The sequence below is a fragment of the Xiphophorus hellerii genome, chromosome 14 (assembly GCF_003331165.1).
Source record: "Xiphophorus hellerii strain 12219 chromosome 14, Xiphophorus_hellerii-4.1, whole genome shotgun sequence".
In the NCBI taxonomy this organism is placed as follows: Eukaryota; Metazoa; Chordata; class Actinopteri; order Cyprinodontiformes; family Poeciliidae; genus Xiphophorus; species Xiphophorus hellerii.
The window spans coordinates 19,275,838-19,293,517 of NC_045685.1; the positions used below are offsets into that span (position 1 = coordinate 19,275,838).

General features: G+C 38.8%; 1 protein-coding gene and 1 long non-coding RNA gene across 3 annotated transcripts in view; one reads left to right on the forward strand and one right to left on the reverse strand.

Moving 5' to 3' along the window:
* Nucleotides 1-1,741: 1,741 nt before the first annotated feature.
* Nucleotides 1,742-2,100, reverse strand: LOC116732704 (uncharacterized). The gene is made up of 2 exons (XR_004341863.1): nucleotides 1,967-2,100; nucleotides 1,742-1,890 (listed from the first exon to the last, which is right to left on the reverse strand). It is a non-coding gene; the product is annotated as an uncharacterized LOC116732704 (long non-coding RNA).
* dennd4c (DENN/MADD domain containing 4C) overlaps nucleotides 1,901-17,680 on the forward strand; it is a 44,052-nt gene continuing 28,272 nt past the window's right edge. For both annotated transcript variants that reach the window (XM_032583042.1, XM_032583043.1), the window contains exon 1: nucleotides 1,901-2,149. The gene's annotated coding sequence lies outside the window, so the exon portion shown is untranslated. The remainder of the gene's footprint in view (nucleotides 2,150-17,680) is intronic.

A 17,680-nucleotide genomic window follows, 5' to 3' on the forward strand; every position in this document is an offset into this window, starting at 1 on the left:
GGCGCAAAAACCCGAGAGAAAACAGGAAGTCTATATTACCCATTCGTCTCGGCTTTGATGTGAACTTTAAGCGAAAGTTACTGCTACTTTGTAAATTAATAGCGTCCCATTTGCCACATGCGAGATAAAACAACTGAATTTTTACAGTTTTTGGACTGGCTGTTTAAATGAGTATGAAGGATATTTCTCTAAAACGCTACAAATTTGGGAATATATCCTTGTCCCACAGTGGGGAAGTTTGGATGTGACAGCAGGAAAGCGACAATCAAGACATGTTCACACAAAAGTACAAAAATAGAACAAAATTAGTATGGTGTACAGTAAATACAACAAAATACTGTTCAGTTATCAAAAACTGCATATTCCAATCCAAGGAATATGCAACTGGGTATTAAAGTACAAAAAAAAAGTGCATTAAAAGACAATTTGTAATATGTGAAAAATAAAACTGCAGCGGAAATTATTCAGAATTGATCATTTAAATTTGGAGCAAAAGATGAGAAGCAGATAAGCGGAAGTCAAAACTCATCACACATGAGTTTCTTTTTTTATTTAGTCATTTCTTTCCTTGGTTGAAATTGTTATGCAACAGCTAATATTTGGTTAAATGACCCTTTCAGGTTTCACCGTGATGAGCTCTTTCCTTTTGCTACCAACAAGCTAAACAGTCCCACAGCATGACAGGTCTACCACCTTTCTTGACAGAACAGTGCTCTAATGTTTAAAAGCCTCACTGATTTCTCCAGAATAGCCCAGTCTTTGTCTTGTCTGACTATAAGACTTTTCCTCTAGAGGGAGCTACATTTTTGTAGCAGTGGTTTATGTTCTTGGTCAGCACCTTGTCATTAATAGCAATGCCATGCTTGTTTCACCCTGAACACTCACCAGTGTTTCAGCAGTTTCCTGTTAATTGTAGGATTGAAACTTGGTGGTTAATTTGTTCCTGAAAACTGAAGCAAATTTCCTTTATCCTCAGGGAAACGTTTTGGCTTTCTTACAGTCCAGACCTTCCCAAAGTGGTTACGAATCTGAACAACTAATAGTCAAGATCTTGCCTCCAAAATACTTCTACAACTGAGGTAAACCTACAGCTATGCAACTATAATTTTGTCATCTTGTACTGAATAACTTAGAAATTAAGCTTTATTTTAAGCACATTATGAATGTAATTTTTAATTGAATTGTGACATTTAATTATATTATGAATTACTGACATATCATTTTAGGTAACTTATTCAATACTTCTAAAACATTTTTTATTTCAAGGCAACACATTATTATTCATTGATTTATTTAATTTCCCTTTTCGATCAATAAAATATTTATGAATAATTGAATAGAATTTGTAGGATTGTGTTACTTTTGGGCCTTGATACAACAAAAAGAACAAAAGCTAAAAATTAATAAATAAAGTGTAAAAAATTGCATAATAAACTTATGAAGAACGATTAGATCATTTATGATTAGACTATTTTTTGATAGCACATAATGAATTCAGATTTTAATTAATAATTGTGGATTTCAATTATGCGATCAATTATAGGCGTATTCATATTATGTTAAATAATTTATTAAATACATTTAAAATGTAAAGTAACTAGCTGTCTAAGGTGTACCCCGCCTCTAGCCAGTCGATCAAAAGACATATCTTTTAATGAAGTCATGTAGCATAAACTAATAAAAATTGTTTAAAATAAATTATACACAATTTGTTCGGTGATTCGGAAGAAATATCCCGCCCGATGAAAACGTTTGAATTTTATTTTGAAAAAAACTTCCGGAAGCACCCGGTCTGACGTACGTCGGCTTACTAACAGTTTTGGCAAGTAGCCCGTGTCAGTTAAAGTAGGGACAGGCTGTGGCCGCTCCTCTTCGCTGGGCGGTTCCAGGCTGAAAGAGAGAGGGGCGTTTAGGAAGAAAGATCGCCTACAAAACTATCAGCGCAGTCACAAAACATGGCGCCTACCTCCGCCGACAACTTCAGATGAAAGTGTGAGAAGAAGTGGGCTGCAAACTTTGATAGGAGTACAAGAACCAGCATCGACTTCTCTCTGCGCACAAAGTCCTCGTCGAAACGGAATACATAAAGCGGTGAAACAGCAAGTTGCCTACATGTCAACATAGTCTCCTGTTGCAGCGTAAACAGCTGGTGAGTTCTCACGTTTTACAATATGGCGCAACTATTGACTAAACGGAGTAAATTGCAGGGATTATAAATGGTAACGAAAGTATTTTAAGGAGACTGTTTGTGCTCGTGTCGGTTGACCTCGGTGTTGCGTCTCCACTTTTCACCGCGGAAAGAGAAACAGGCAGAGCCACGTATCTCCGCTCAGGAGGAAACTGGCTTTGTTTTGGCCGCGGCGGTGTGCGTTTCCTGCATCGACGTTGACCTAGTTATGGGTTCGGATGCAACAGTTGGGAACCCAGGAGCCCTTCCTCCTCCTCCTCCTCCTCGGGCCCTCCTTGACGCCTGATAATCTGCCTGTCTGAACCTCCGCAGGTGTCTGCTCTCAGGCGCGCTCCCACTCTGAACTTCCTGCTTGAATTTTAATACAACCTTGTGTAACTTACCATTTATGCCAGGTAGGTGTTGATGTTTAACTATGGTAGCAGCTGTGCACATGATGAGGAACTGGTAACTTCCTTTTGAAGTGAGCGACTGGCGTTAATCCAGATAATTATCACTCTTTATGCGGCTCTATTGGTCTCTTGGCTAAAAGTTATCTTGCCCGAACAGAGGTTGACTTATAAAAGCTTGAATTTATTGATTTTTTTCCACAAACAAGTACTAAAATTATACCAATAAGGTCAACCCCAGTAATATTTGGATAAATGGTTCTTAGTCTGTTGCAGAGAAGCACTTTTAGGTGCCATCAAGATGTGCTTGGCATAATTCTGACTCCATCTTTTACCACGGTGTCCTGGCTCCATAATTGTCAATAAAGATGACATTGAAGTCATTTAAAAAAACTAATTCCTGAACCATTTTTTTGTGTGTTTGGCACATTTATTCATTTTTGAACATCTAGTAATTTCCTAACTTTCTAATCAAGCTGTTGATTTTAGGTTTTTGTTCTGTTGAAGAATTGCCCTTTGCCATACCTTACATAGGACCATTTGGTGCGATGTTCTTAGGCTTTAAATCGTCACATTTACTCCTCAAAATGTAATTCTTGTCATTTATTGTGAATTGACTGTAAAAACTTTCTCCATAAGGCATTTATTTGGCTTGTCAGTGTTGGTAGCTTCCAACTTTAGATGTTTGACGGTGTTGTTTACAGTTTTATTGGAGTTAAGCATTTGGTTTGAATCTCGCTGGTTCTTCTTGATTAGCTGCCTTTCATTGTAGATTTCCAATTTGGATCAGATGGTCAAAATCTTTGGACACAGTTCGGTGATCCAGCCAGACAATTATCCTAAGCACATCGGTATGTTTTAAAAGCTAATAATTTGTCAAAGCAATCAATTTAAGTGAACCAAACCTGGAGGTACATGGCTACAGTGCACACAATCCCAAACATGTTTGAAAAAATAGGTCCTTGCCAAAAGGCTGACTACTTTAAAAGAGACTAAGGAGACAAAGATTGATGGTGGTTACAGAGTAACGACCCTCTGACGTCTCCCTGACTGACTTCCTAACCATACGGCCAGATTGAGATTTAAAGAGAAGTGGCAAAAGCACACGAGGTGGATTAGCAGGAGATGTTACTACTAATAATATCTCTGCTGCTCGGATATTGAGCCAGTCATGAAACTGTCACACAACAACTGTCTGCAGTCAGAGGCTTCTTCAGGTTTGCTGGAACACTGACTGCTTCCTCAGCATCACCATCCGCAATAGCTCTGCAACGATGAGTTACGACAATATTTAATTTCCCTTTGGGATAAGTAAAGTATTTTTAAAAGAAGTTAAAACTCCACAGTTATTGATGTCCGTGCTGATAAGTCTGAGCTTCTGATATGCACTGATAATGCATATAGTTTATGTAATCATACGTCTTTGGGAAGCTTTTGTTCCCAACTGTGACTGTGTGGGAGAATAATTAGGACAAATGCTATTAAATCCAGAGCCAAGGTGCCTCGGCTCTTGAGTTTATGCCAGCCGGCGTGAGTGGAAGCCCCAAGGGTAGATTCCTTCTTGATCCTCCTCATCATAGTGTCGGTGATTCATGTGTGTGTGTGTCTGCCACTTCCTGGTGTATGTTCATTAAGCATTCCTGGTTTTCTGAATGTGTCGTGCTTTGGCACCTGAGGTTGCTGCAGGAATGTTGCATCCTGACAGGATAATTGTGGAGTGTGAGAAACGCTGAACTCGGAGAGCAAATGCCACGTAGAAACACACACACACACACACCCACACACACACACACACACACACACACACACACACCCACACACACACACACACACACACAGCATTAACTTCTCAGCCGACCTCAGCTCGGCTCGACAGGGGATGGAAAAGAGGAGTGGACGGACGTAGGGACGGTTGTGCTGCGTCGCTCTGCCACAGGCTGCAGGTGGAAAGTGGGTCATGGCTGCACTGTGGCTTTGTGTACATTGAACTTGCACTTTGTCACCGCCGCTGCTTGTCCTAAGCCTCTGTCAGGTGACTAAGGAAATTAAGTGTGCTGGATAATGGAGCAGCAGGAGCAAGAAGAAGTAGTTGCCAAGGCAGAAGTCAAATAAGGATCTGGATGAGTGTGAGAGTTGCCACAGGTAATTATTGCGGAAGAATGAGATGCAAATTCGAATTTCAAGTGGTTGGTTTTCAATTTTGACTCACATTTCAGTTGCTTTAGTCAGATCTCAATTATTATCCCTCAAATAGCATAAAGCATCCACAGCAATTCTCACATCTAACTGCAGATGTTTTTTTTTATGGAAGTCTAAATTTACACCTGTATGTAAAAAAACAACAACAAATGTTGCAAACCACTGAGATTAAGACCAAATTAGCTTCTACAGATTTAAAGGAGAAGAAGAGCTACCTTCAGAAAGAGACCATCGAATGGGGAATTAAAGTAAAAGCAACATTACCAAGAAAGCATGTGCTTGAACAGGGACTTTCAAGCATATGTGAAACCATTATTGCACTCACTGCAATGATGGTTTCATTATTATGCTCACTTGCACCTTAACTTTCTTGCAAAAAAACAAAACCGAACTCCTGATTTGATTCAATGAATGATTCATTTCTTAACAAATCGAATTCATCTCTGTGCTCTGTTTTGAATTGTTAAGCCCTTATTTTTCATTGTGGAAATATGAGTTTAATCAGCTCTTTTCTTTTCATTCAGCTGTTCAAAACCAAGTAGATTTAATATAAATAAATATACAGCTCACGTCATGTTAAATATTCCAATTCATTAAGTGTTCCATATTTTATTATATCAAAACCACAAACTTCAGGGCAGTTTCTTTTGGATTTTATTTGATAAACAAACACAAAGTGACGCAGAATTGTCCAGTTCACAATTAAATGGTTTTTAGGGTGGCTAAGTCAGACTGGACAAAGAAACTTCAAGCTTTTCCAAATATCTTGAATTATATAACTTTATATATGAAGTATTCTCACAGCGTAATGGTGTAGACATTTAGCATGTAGGCCAGGATGTCCACTGTGTGTCTCATCTGATCTTGTGGAAAACTGGAAGCAGGACTTCTGACTATTTTTTTGTTTTAGCTTTCATTTTATTTAGTTTCAGCTTCTCTAGAGTCACAAATCACCTTCTCTGTTGCTTCTGATTATTGCTGGTATTATTGCAGACAACCTTGTATTCCACTGACTAGGCACTGTGAGCCATTGTTAATAGAAATCACCAACAGGTGTCTGCCTCTGTTTTCCACCTTCAGCCCCTGATGACAGTAGAATGTAGCCAGTTCAGTTTTTTGGGATTGGAAACAAGAAGTATCTGACCACAGAAGCAGGTTGTCTGATTCTGCAAATCCACGCTGACTCTAATCCAAAACACAAGCTGCAATTAAGAGTCAGGATGTTATTAACTGAGCATGGGAAACTGAAGCCGTATGTTATGAGTGTAAGCAAGAAATAAAAACGATTCAGCACTGAATCCAGTTTGGTGGCAGAGTTAGCAAACACAGAGAACCAGATCTTATCCCACACGGTTCACGGTGTTGCTGATCCACGGTCGTGATCGGCACCAAATCGGTGGTTTTCTCTGAAACCAAACAATTCCTGAGCTCCTGAATTTCCTTCAGACTTTGTAATATTTTGTCCTCTTTGATTTTGAAGAACAGTTGTAAGTGCCTTGTTAATTGTTGGGTAATGAGTTGAGCATTCAGTTTCTTCGGGGTTGAAGATGTTGGGTACTCATAGCAGCTTCAAGCCAGATATTTAACTGATATTGCAGTGAGTTTATTATATCTTGTTGCTGCTGTTGTGCAAGTTTATCAGATGAGTTATTTCTTGGTGGTTGCTTAGAAACGGTTTGTAATTATTGATGCCCTGACTTGAAAATGGGGACATCTGATACTTACTCATATAATATGTATTTCTTTACCCTTTGGACACTGAGGAAAAAGCAGTCACAGCATTGACATTGTTTCTCTGTTCCATTTGAACACCCCACAGTCCTGAACTGCATCGCTTTTTCAGTCACATGACCAGACAAATAGCCCTTTCCCCTTTCTGAAACACATAAACACAAACAACAACAAGATGGAAACCTTGCACTTTCCCTCCCCCAAATATTCCACTTTTTCCCTTTTTTTTTATTTTTCTGAATTCCACATTTTTTGTTCTAATAATTTTTTTTGTCAATTCAAAAAGTTTGTAACTATGGAATGAATTAAACAATTAGACATATCAATACTCAAAGAAGTACGCATTTACTGTTCACGTTTCACAAATACAGCAAAGTACTGTGGTACAGCAGAACACTGAATTATTACAAGGTATTTAAAACTATTTAATCATCATATTTGCAAAACAATCATGTTTTTTCACCTTTTAGGGAACATCTCCCTTTAAAAATTCTTTGACGATTAACTCGACACCAAGTATGTGACACAATAAAACCTGCAGACAGTAAATCCTTGCGCTCACGTCCATAAAATGATCAGGACTTTTATTTCTCCCATCTGTAGTATCATCCACCTGCTCCCACACACTTTCTTTTTTTTCTGCGCTGCTTCAATAGAAATAAAAGTTTGCTTGAATGTTTACCTAAAGGAATATCTGCTCCGGCATGTGGTGCAAGAAAACCTTCAGCAACCTCTCGCCTTGCTTCTGTTGATTTATTGAAATGTTCAAGAGTTAGCAGGTGTTGCTAACTGCTTGCATTTTCTTCAGGTTTCTGACTCTTCAGTATAAGTGTTTGTTGTATGTGGGTCGATACCAGTTTTGAAGCAGAAATCTTTATAGCAATTGAATAGTAATAATTGCGGAACAGTTTTGTCGAACAATTTTCAACTTCAATTCTTGTAGTCTGCAAACTCACTATTGTGTTTAGTGTAAATTTTCACCTGCATCAACTTCGAGTTGGGTATGTCGCCCCTGATATTTGCTTCTATAATATACTCCAGTAGTTCAGCACTTTGTAGAAAGAGGAATTTAGCAGTTCTTAAAATTTGGTAGTTATTTGTGTTTTAGCTGATTGCTAGCATGTTCAGTTATTGTTTTAAACGGCAAATCTTTATATCTTTTTCCTGAAATATGGGCTAACGTCTTGCTACTTTGTGCTTTTAGCATTTCCTACATCAATGAGTACTGAGCTCTGCTGTTTACAGCCTGTACAGACGAGCTGTTTGACTCGAGGATCCTTCAGGAGGTTTTATCATCTGATTCTGTTACCCTTAAATGATTAAATAGATTACAGATTTGATGCTTCAGTGGAGGTTTTGTGTTCCTGCCGTGCCTGAAACGGTCCAGTGCATCCTAATACATATTAACTTGAGACAGACTGTGTCTAGCCAGAGATCACCAAGGTGGATCTTGTGATCTAAAGAAAGGAAACAAGCTTTTTTAGCTAACCGGTTTCCCTCCTCCGGCCTTTGCAGTGCTGCTTCACTTGTTTTCTGGCTGAGCTGGAAGAAGTAAAGTTGGCTTGTCAGGCTCTCCTGCTCGCAGTGGAAAGAATGCTCTCTGTCTGCCGGGGCTGTCACGCTGTAGCTGCTCCGCTCTGCAGCTCCTGGTGCATTGTTGCTCCACTTCAAAAGGTTATATTTAAGAGCAAACTTCAGCCAGCGAATTGGACTCGGTGCTGGCCTTGTGCAGTCATGTGCCGCCTACGTGGAGGCGTCGACTGTTGATATAAATCATCAAATGCTTAAAGTGCGTCATTTTCTGCTTCAGAAACCACACCTACCCATGAAACACGTGCCTCTGCAGTTTATGCATGCATCGACAATGATTGGCTTTTGAGAACCTGCGCTTAGCTTTGGAGCTATTATTTTAAAAAACTACCGTTGAACTAAAGTATTGACCAGGAAACCCGTGCCAGAGGGGAGCAAAACGTTCTGGCAAAGTTTCTTAAACGTTTGTCGTACTGCAGAAATGACAAGTATTTTTGTACGAAATTATAAATGCTAAACATTTCTTTAAATTGCAATTATAACTGGGATGTGGAGAGAAGACAATACATGGTTTTCAAAAAGTGTGACATGCATCATCTTTACTATGACACCACTAAATAAAATCCAGCGCAATTGCAGTCAAACTCACTTGGTGATCTGTATGAATCCAGCTGTTCGCTAAAAGTTTATTGGACATCAATGAACAAACAGCGTTGTGAAGACCAAGGAACGCAGCAGACAGGTCAGGGTTTATGGTGCAGAACCTGCAGCTTAAAGCAGGGCTATGGTTCTAAAGCAATATCCAAGGCTGATAAGAGCTTAATGAACACTGTTCGATCCATCATCTGAAATTAGAGCAGCCAAGAGGGGCCACGCAACTCTGGAGGAGCTGCAGAGATCCACAATCCTTCTAGGAGGCTCTGATGCAAAGCATTAGTGATGCACAACTAATGGCATTTATGGAAGAGTGGAAAGATTCAGATAAACGCTGAAAGAAAACCAAAGTCAGTGACAAACCATGAAGACAACACGGCAAATGTGTGGCGGAAGGTTCTCTGGCCAGACAAGACCACACTGTAACTTTGTTTTGGCACAAACCTAACATAAACACACACACAGTGAAACATAGTGGGGAAGCTTTTCTTTAGCAGGAGTATGAAGACTTTTTTGCCAGGCACTTTAAATTCCTAACATGCAGCATTATTATCCATTTATCTCTGTTTAACACAGATATCTTGTTGACTACTTCTAATTGCAATAAAAAATATGTGGTTTAAATAGTTGCCAGGGTTTAAAAAGCAGAGATAAAGACCTGCTGTGGACTACAAGTTTTCTGCTTTTTGCAGAAACATTTTTTTTCGCTCAGCTCTGGAGAATGTTGATGTTTTTAGCTGATAATGTCTGCATATCACTCAACTTTATCCCCAGCCATAAAGCAGATATACAGAAAACTCTTTTTGTCTTAATGCTGTCTGTTGTGCCTTACTAACATGTTTAGTTATTAGCTTATTTCACCACAGGTCTGGAACATCTACAGTTTCTGGTTGTTTTTTTCCACCCAGGTGGAGCTTCGCTTTGTCTGTGGTATCTGGGTTTTGCCACCTTGGCAGCTTGCACTAAGTCTGGCCACCGCTGCTGACACCATATTGTGTTGACAGGTGGCAGGGAACGCCACTTTGTTCTCCAGATCCTGCAAAGCCCAAAGCTACAAAGTGCCACTTGAAGTAGACTGTGGGTTTACACACTATCTCATCCTGGAACCATTTTGGCTGCATATTTATGAATGGAGCAACCTGTCTGCAGCATAATTACAGCATTTGCATACTTCTTTTTTTTGAAAATTATTTTTTATTTTCTTATTCGCTGTTAACTTCAGCAGCTGCGTAAGGAAAAGCTGTGATCAGATGTGCATGGCAAGAGATTGTGCAGAAATAACGTAAACGCGCAGCGTCATCTGTTGTCCGGCGTTGCACACTGGCTTGTGCACAGAGGGAGACTCTTTCACGCCTGGGGAACGAGCCTCCAGACTCTTTTGTGTGAAACGGATGAGATCATCCTGGGGCAAACCACGAGGGGATGCAGTATGACCTTACTCCAGATACATAAAAACAAACAATGACATAAAAAAGTTATATTTTTAAATGTAGTTTTTAATGTAAGCATGTAAGGATGAGCCTAATTTTAAAGATGGCTCCCTGATTGTTTTTCCTACCCTGAGGGTTTGCAGGATCATTTCTCTCTTTGTCTTATAACCAATAGACAAATTAAATTACGTTTCTTGAGGATCAGAAAGACACTAGAATAGAAAACTGAGGAATTCAGTGATGCAAAAGGCATAATCTTAACACTAGTTCAGCATGTTAACAACTTCTCAGCAGTTTCAGAAAGTTTACGGAGAACGTCATCAATGTCATTGGAAATTAAATTTTGTACCACTTCTTGTTTCAAACACAATTTTTCTGTTTTTGTTGGAGAAAAAAAATTACATAGTTTAACAACAATCTTATCCTTAATTCTGGAAAAAGAACCTCAGTGTAAATTAATTATATAAACCCATGTTGTTGTAACCATGTGTTCTTGTATCATAACTGTAAAGTTCAAGTTTATTTGGACAGCACATTTCAGCAACAAGGCAGTTCAAACTGGTTGTAAACAAACCAGTTTGCCCATAGCTTTTACAATGTATAGTAGGATATTTATTTTGTCAGTTACATATTTTTTAAGGATTGATGGAAATGAATAATTAAAAAAGAAAGAAAGAAACTGGTTAGAAGTAGAAATTGAACGACGTTCTCCGCCACGTTCCTTCAGCAATTCTTAAACATCTTAGACAGACAGTTTGGTCACTCCTATGACTCCTACAACTGTACCAGTTCCTTACTTTTGTGCTGAAAAGCTGTTTATACTGGAAGTCGTGATTTATTTAATGTTGGAGCCTCCCATTACCTCTATGCTTTTATCTTAAGATACACAGACAAGCCTCCTCCAAATGGGGTTTTTGTTTTGCTGAGCAGGGAGGAGCTTAAATGCTTTTTCTTTTGAGGATTTTTTCTACCATTTGAGTTTTCTACAAATTTGAATAAATAATTTCAAGACACAACTTGGGCATATATTTGGATTATTTGTTCAGATACTTAGATATCAGTAAATGACTCCCAAAGCAGTTAAATGTTGACTTCCTGATGGGGCTTTCAGGGTTTCCCACGGTGTATTGTAAGCCTGGCGGGCCACCAGGCTTTACTGGTGCCCCCAGCAGACTTGGCATTGTTTATTTATTTTAATTTTTTTTAAATTGCTGTTTAATCTGCGTTTAGGTATTAATCTTCTAGTCTCCCAATAACGCATAACTATCAAGTCATATTTTCAAATTTCTTGTCAACTTTAAACATTTTTTAAGTCAAGAACATGGCAGCCGGCTGGATGACTGCCCTAGTGCCCCAAGCACCAGGATTAGCAAGTTTTCTGGGGGAAATTCTGGGGTTTTATTAGCATCTCTTGGCTTCAGCTGACGAAGATAACGCTTAGCTCTTGCAAAGCAATAAAGATTCGCTCTGAAAACTTGAATGATCTGTTAATTGCTTAAAATAATTTCTTAAAGAGAATAAACACTGCCTATTGTTCCATAATTCTTTACAGTCTGTGTTTTCTGGTTCTATATTTACAGCCTGACAACTGTAAAAATATCTTATGGAAATCTTTAGTGAGCTTTTGGATCCAAACTTTTGAAAGTATGATGTTTTCAAATGAAAGATTTGCCTGATTTCTGTAAATAAATATGCATGCATCCATTTTTGATTACCAATTTTCCATATAAATGGATATTGATAATAAAATGATCATTGTCTCAAAATATCCTCATAGAGAACCATATACATCAAGCTAATCATTGTAGTGCTATGACAAATGCAGTAGCTTTAGCAATTCATTTACTTCATATTGAGGAAGATTACTGGTGAACGTTGACTTCAATGAAAGCTGCATAGTGTGTGTTGTGTTGGTTTGTCATCATGACCCTGCAACACTGAATGCAGCCCAGACAAAACGGTGACACTCGATCATCAGCAGCTCCAGAGGAACAGGTTTTCAGATGGCCAAGGAGGAGCACAACACCACCTTTCAGCCTTTAGAGGCAGCGGCTCAAGTTACAGCACAGACATTTATATCCAGGAAATGTAATGTGCAAGTTTGACTCGATTGTTTTACCCTTTGACCCAGTTTTGTTCATCATTTTTGGCTTGAAAGTGACTCCTTATGTTGTGCTTACTTCTGTTTACAATCCCTGTTAAAGCTTTTAAGTCTAATTCCCCTTCCATTTCTGGGAACCACTGTGGGTTTATTTGTTCCCTGCACAATAAGTGGATAGTTAAAGGAAGCCATGTCTACCATTTTATTTATTACACATCTAAAGCTGCAACCTAAGTGTGTCTAAATGTCCTTGGAGTCTGAGAGCGGACGCCTGGGAACGTCAGCTACGCTAAGGGTAAACTTTGAGATCGATTTCCTGAGGTAGGGTAACACTACTCTGCTCCGGGCCGGCAGCTTGGCATTGTTGGAGGCCGGTTGCTATGGCAGCATCAGTGTTTATTTATCATGGACTACCTCAGAGAGAGAGAGAGAGATATTTTACGGTTGTGGGGGGTCTGGTTGAGACTTGAGGGGTTTTCAGCTCGGTGGATGGTGTGAAGTCCGTCAGGAGTCGGTTTATTTTAGTAGCAGTGGTGGTAATTTGTGAAGTTTTGGAGACACTTGCAACCAGAAAGTGGTGGGTTTGATTCCAGCTCCCCTCTCCCATCATCTCATGTGAATGTGAGTGCTGCTGGGTGAATGTGGCTCGAGCATAAAAGCTCTTTGAGTGGTAATTGGGAAGCTCTGTATAAGGTCAGTCCTTTTACGACTAAGAAATGCTGTCAGATTGAATCAAATGACAAATAACGTATTCCTTTAGTTCACCGTGTCTGAGGTGTCCCTGCTGAGGATCCATCTTTAGCAAAAAGTTCAAATTGTCTTCCTTAAAAACAAACAAATAATGCAGTAATAAGGAGCTTCTTTATGACAATTATTGGAATTAATTCTAAAGGGAAAAATTAATGTTGCAAGTCAAATTATCAAAATTTCTTCAAGGAATTGTTATAAATGCTGATGGCTGTGGGTAGGAACGATCTCCTGTAGAGGTCTGCGTTCCAGTGACTCTGACCGAAGACACTTTGTTGTTGTAACAGTGTCTTGAAGAGGATGCTCAGGGTTGTTCCTACATTATCTTGATTTTATGAAGAAAACTTCTGTGCACAAAATAAAACCAACATAAAAAAAGCCTTCTCTCCTTTCTGGTAGATGGTTTCATAACTCGACTTTGAGTTAGATCAAAGATGGCTGATCAGATGAACCTTCACTGAGCTACACATTTTTCATTAGTTTGTCACTATAACAGATCAGAAAGAGAAGAGAAAAAATGCAAGTCATCATAATGTTTTAGCAATAATGCAGCTTTATTGGATATGAAACAGCTTTGCTATATTCATCAACACTATCAATCCACAATCCTATTTTTCCATGACCAAATCTGCATTTTTCAGCAAAACCTGTACATAAATTTTGTTGGATGTGTGAAATGTCTAATTAATTAGATTTTTTGCAACTGCGTAATGTTGTGCTGAAAACACTGAAAAACCCAACTTTCATTCTTCAGCTTATCTAGATCATTTCATGTTGGAGGGAACCTTAGACGTTCTTCTTTCCGCAGACATCGTCCAGCTCGTTCTGGGGAGATTCCAAGGGGTTCCCAGACCAGACTGGATATTTAGTCCTAAAATCCAACTTTTAATTTAATTTAATCTATTCAGTGAAAGGAAAAAAATGCATGTTTTTGATCATAATTCTGCTGAAAGACCCAATGATCACCTATACTTCTGCCAGAGGCCACTTGATTTTTTTAATTTTTTTATTTTTTTTATTTGCATCATCCTGGCATTTTAAGTAGTTTCTGATTCTTTGCCAGGTTCTCAAGATATTTGGAAAACAAACAGGCCCACTGCATCACAGATCCTCCACCCTATTTAAGAGTCGGCATGAGGCTGTTCTATACACTGATGGCACACACACCTGCAGTTTGGTCTGTTATTGTGTAGAACTAAGATGAGGCAAAAACATCAGCTGTGTGTGTTATGAAAAGTTTCGTTAGTTGTTGACATTTAATTATTTGTTTTTTTTCAGTCAATATGAGCTTAATTGCACAAATAAATCAAGTGGATCTGGTTATATAATTAAAATCCTGCATAAGAGAGGTTTGTGTGGTTTTCTTAATGTCCTCTTGTTAAGTATGTTCTGTTTTATTAGTTTTTTATTAGTTGTTTTTCAGACTTCAAGCTCTAACAGAATTGTCTGTTGCCTAGTAAAGTGTGTGTGTGTTTTTTTTTCTCCTGCTAAATGTACTTTGTTCCCCTGCTGTGATTCTTTGTGGTCAGCTGTGTTCAGGCTTTCAGAGAACTGGATGACTCACAGTCCTGATGTTTTTTTTTTCATATATATTAACATTACCGTTGCAGTGGAAGTGAAATGTCATTTATGTTGGTGCTCAAAATGGACAGATTGTCTCGTTCCTATACTCCATGTTGAATACATTTCCTACTTGACATTAATTAAACACCGTGTTGGTTATATTTCCTTATTTTTGTTTAGTCATATAAAAAAAACCTATACCTTGTTTCCTCAACAAAAGTGCTGTCAATATGTTGGTTGTGCATACTCCCGACAAGTCTAGAATTCGGTGTAACATTATTATTAGAAAACATAAAGCTCTGAAAAGATGCCGTTCTTTGTGCATAATGCCCAGCCATACAGCAGGGATGATAAAGCTCCTGATGTCAAGTAAAGCGTTAAATGACGTTCAGACGGGCATTCAGAAATGTCCTTTTATTTCTGAAATAAAGCATCAGCCTTGGTTGGTTTCACACTCTGTGCTCCTTCAGATGAAATATATTCTGCGGTGCAACACATTTCTTTGCATAGCTTGTCATTGGCTATGCAAAGATTATCAGCAGTAGTTAAGTAATTGTTGGTTATTATGCCTTGTTGCCACAGAGGATTGGTTGATCAAGGAGATGTTAAACCCAAGCGCCTAATGCGGCGCCAGGCTACAGCGACGACAAATCTGAATCACTATGTTGTAGGCTGATGTTTTTTCTGTAGCCTGGTCAATGGACTGTGTTGTGTGGTGCCACTAGCTCCAGCCTAACCTGTACCTACTGTACCATCGTCCTACAGACCTACAACTGAAGGGGGCCTAGGAATAGTGTGGTACCGGTTGGTTGTATGAGCTGCTTTTACAATGGAAACAAGAAAAACTTCAACACCAAACAGTGGTGTTTCCAGTCTGACTTATTGTGGTACATTTGACCAATTTCTAAAAAGATAACCCCTTTGAGTTTCCGATTGGTCAATCATTGATTGGGGTGAGTCGAGCTGAAAATTGTCCAGTTCAGAGGTTAAATCTGTAAACAGGAATGACTATTTGAAGCTTTAAAAAAACGTTTTCAGTGCCAGTCGTAGTTCAGAATCAGATGAGAATATCAGAGTCAGCTATATTCAAATCTGAACTGCAGGCAACAAGTAACAGGTGTCTAGACTTAGCTGTCCGTTCCTGTTTGACTGCATGACTTTTTTATTCTCCCACATACAAAAGAAGATCAGACACTCACTGCCTAAATGATCAGTATTACACAAATTATCCAGCATTTGTCAAAGGATGTTAAACAGGACTTCCATTTTATTTTATTTTATTTTTTCTCAGAGAAAACCACGGGTCTAACAAGCAGCTTCCTTTTGAATAGGGGTTTGACCGGTGAGCTGTTACCATGGATATGATTCAGTACATCTCTTCAGAGCAGCAAGTCTTTGCTCCGAAGCTGCAGTTGTGCATCACGATCTAAATGAAAGCTGGAGCCAGTCAGAATTAGTGGGAGGCATGTCGCTAAGAGGGTTCTTTATTGTGTCGTGGAAAAGAACATCTGGAGTCAATTAGAAGGAGCACCCAGAAGAGGATGACAGGATGCCTGCTAAACAATAGATTTCCATTCAACTTGATCAAATTTGAGTGAAAGGAATCTGGTGATCTATTGCACTTTCAGCGGAGCTATTTGGAGTTTTTGTTTACTTTTTATGACACTGTTATACATCTATCTATTGCACTCTTAAGAGTTTCTTTGACTTAGAAAGAAACAGGTGCTTATTTCTGGCTAACGACTGTAATTGCTGGGGGGAAAATGAAGCCAACTTCAATTGAATCTATTTGACAAGTGCATATATGCAAGTGGCCAAGACTAGACCGAAGGAAAGAAGCATAAATTTAAGTAATTGTACACAAAGTTAGTAAAACTCAACATCAGCCAGTGGAGCCTCCTCTGCATTCCCGTCTCCAGCTTAGAGACAACTTTAGCAATTACTCATGACTTCTGTATTACTTATTTATTTATTTTTCTTCAACTTCGTCACCTTTCCAAATGTCACCGTTTTCTGATTGTGCAGCCTGTGGTGTTGAGCTTGCAGTGGCCATCCAAATGGCTTTCTTTTTTTGTCCTTCTGCCACAGCTGACTCACTGCTGGAAAAATGAACTTCCTGTGGTGGTTCTGAAAGCTCTTTGAAAATGAAGTGCTGGCTTTTTGGTAGACTTATTTCTGTAGAACCGTTTTGACTTTTTCTCTTTTCTCTTGCCGGCTTTCGCTAGTTTCACTGGCTTCTCTTTTTCGATTTAAAGTACAGTTGTAATGTTTTTTTAGTCTGTGCATTGTTTTTTTTTTCATATGTCATTCTCTGTTTATCATGGTTTCAAAACGATTTCGTTGCAAATGATCTAAAAATGGGGAGAGAGACAGCTCTTGGAATTAAAGAAGTTTAACTGATTAGTTTCTATCTTTTTGACACTATCTTGGCTGTTTAATATGCACTGTTGCTGATTCGGCAGTAAGCTTAAACTGCTACCATTTTTTTTTATTTATGGCCAAAGACTTTGGGCAGAAGTCATTATAGATATTCAGTATACACTTAGCAGTTCATTTCTGATAACAGTTATCAAAATTTGGGCCGATGTCAGTATCTGACATTGTTATTGTTGACCATCTCCTAGTCGTAGTTCAATATTTACGGTACAGATTTTTTCGGGGGAGCGCAACTCTAACTTATTTGGGGAAAATTTGCATATTTACTTATTTTACACAGAGTATAAATAAAATATTCAAGGAAAAATCCAGTTTGGGAAGCTAAAGTATAACCTAACACGCTATTTATTGGCTGGCATTTGCAAAGCAGCCGATCCAGTAGCGCCATTTATTTTTCTCTGAGCTGATTGGTTGAACACCCAAGAGTGGTGATGTTAGCTTTTGTGGTAATGCAAAGACAGTTTCCACTGTGCATAATCATTTATATTAAGGTATACTCAGTGTTAGGCCAACTGGTCTCACCAAATTTCGCCTAGTTGTGGGTGTTCTCTGTGTTGCTCTGTGAAGGACTGGTGGTACAATAAAAGTGTCATACTCGTGTTGTTCTATATGGCATGCAATTAAATTTTTCAATGTGTTGCATTTCTTATCTGATCACATTTGGCTTCTTAGTGCAACAAGAAACAGTTTGTCATCCTGTAGTACTGACTGA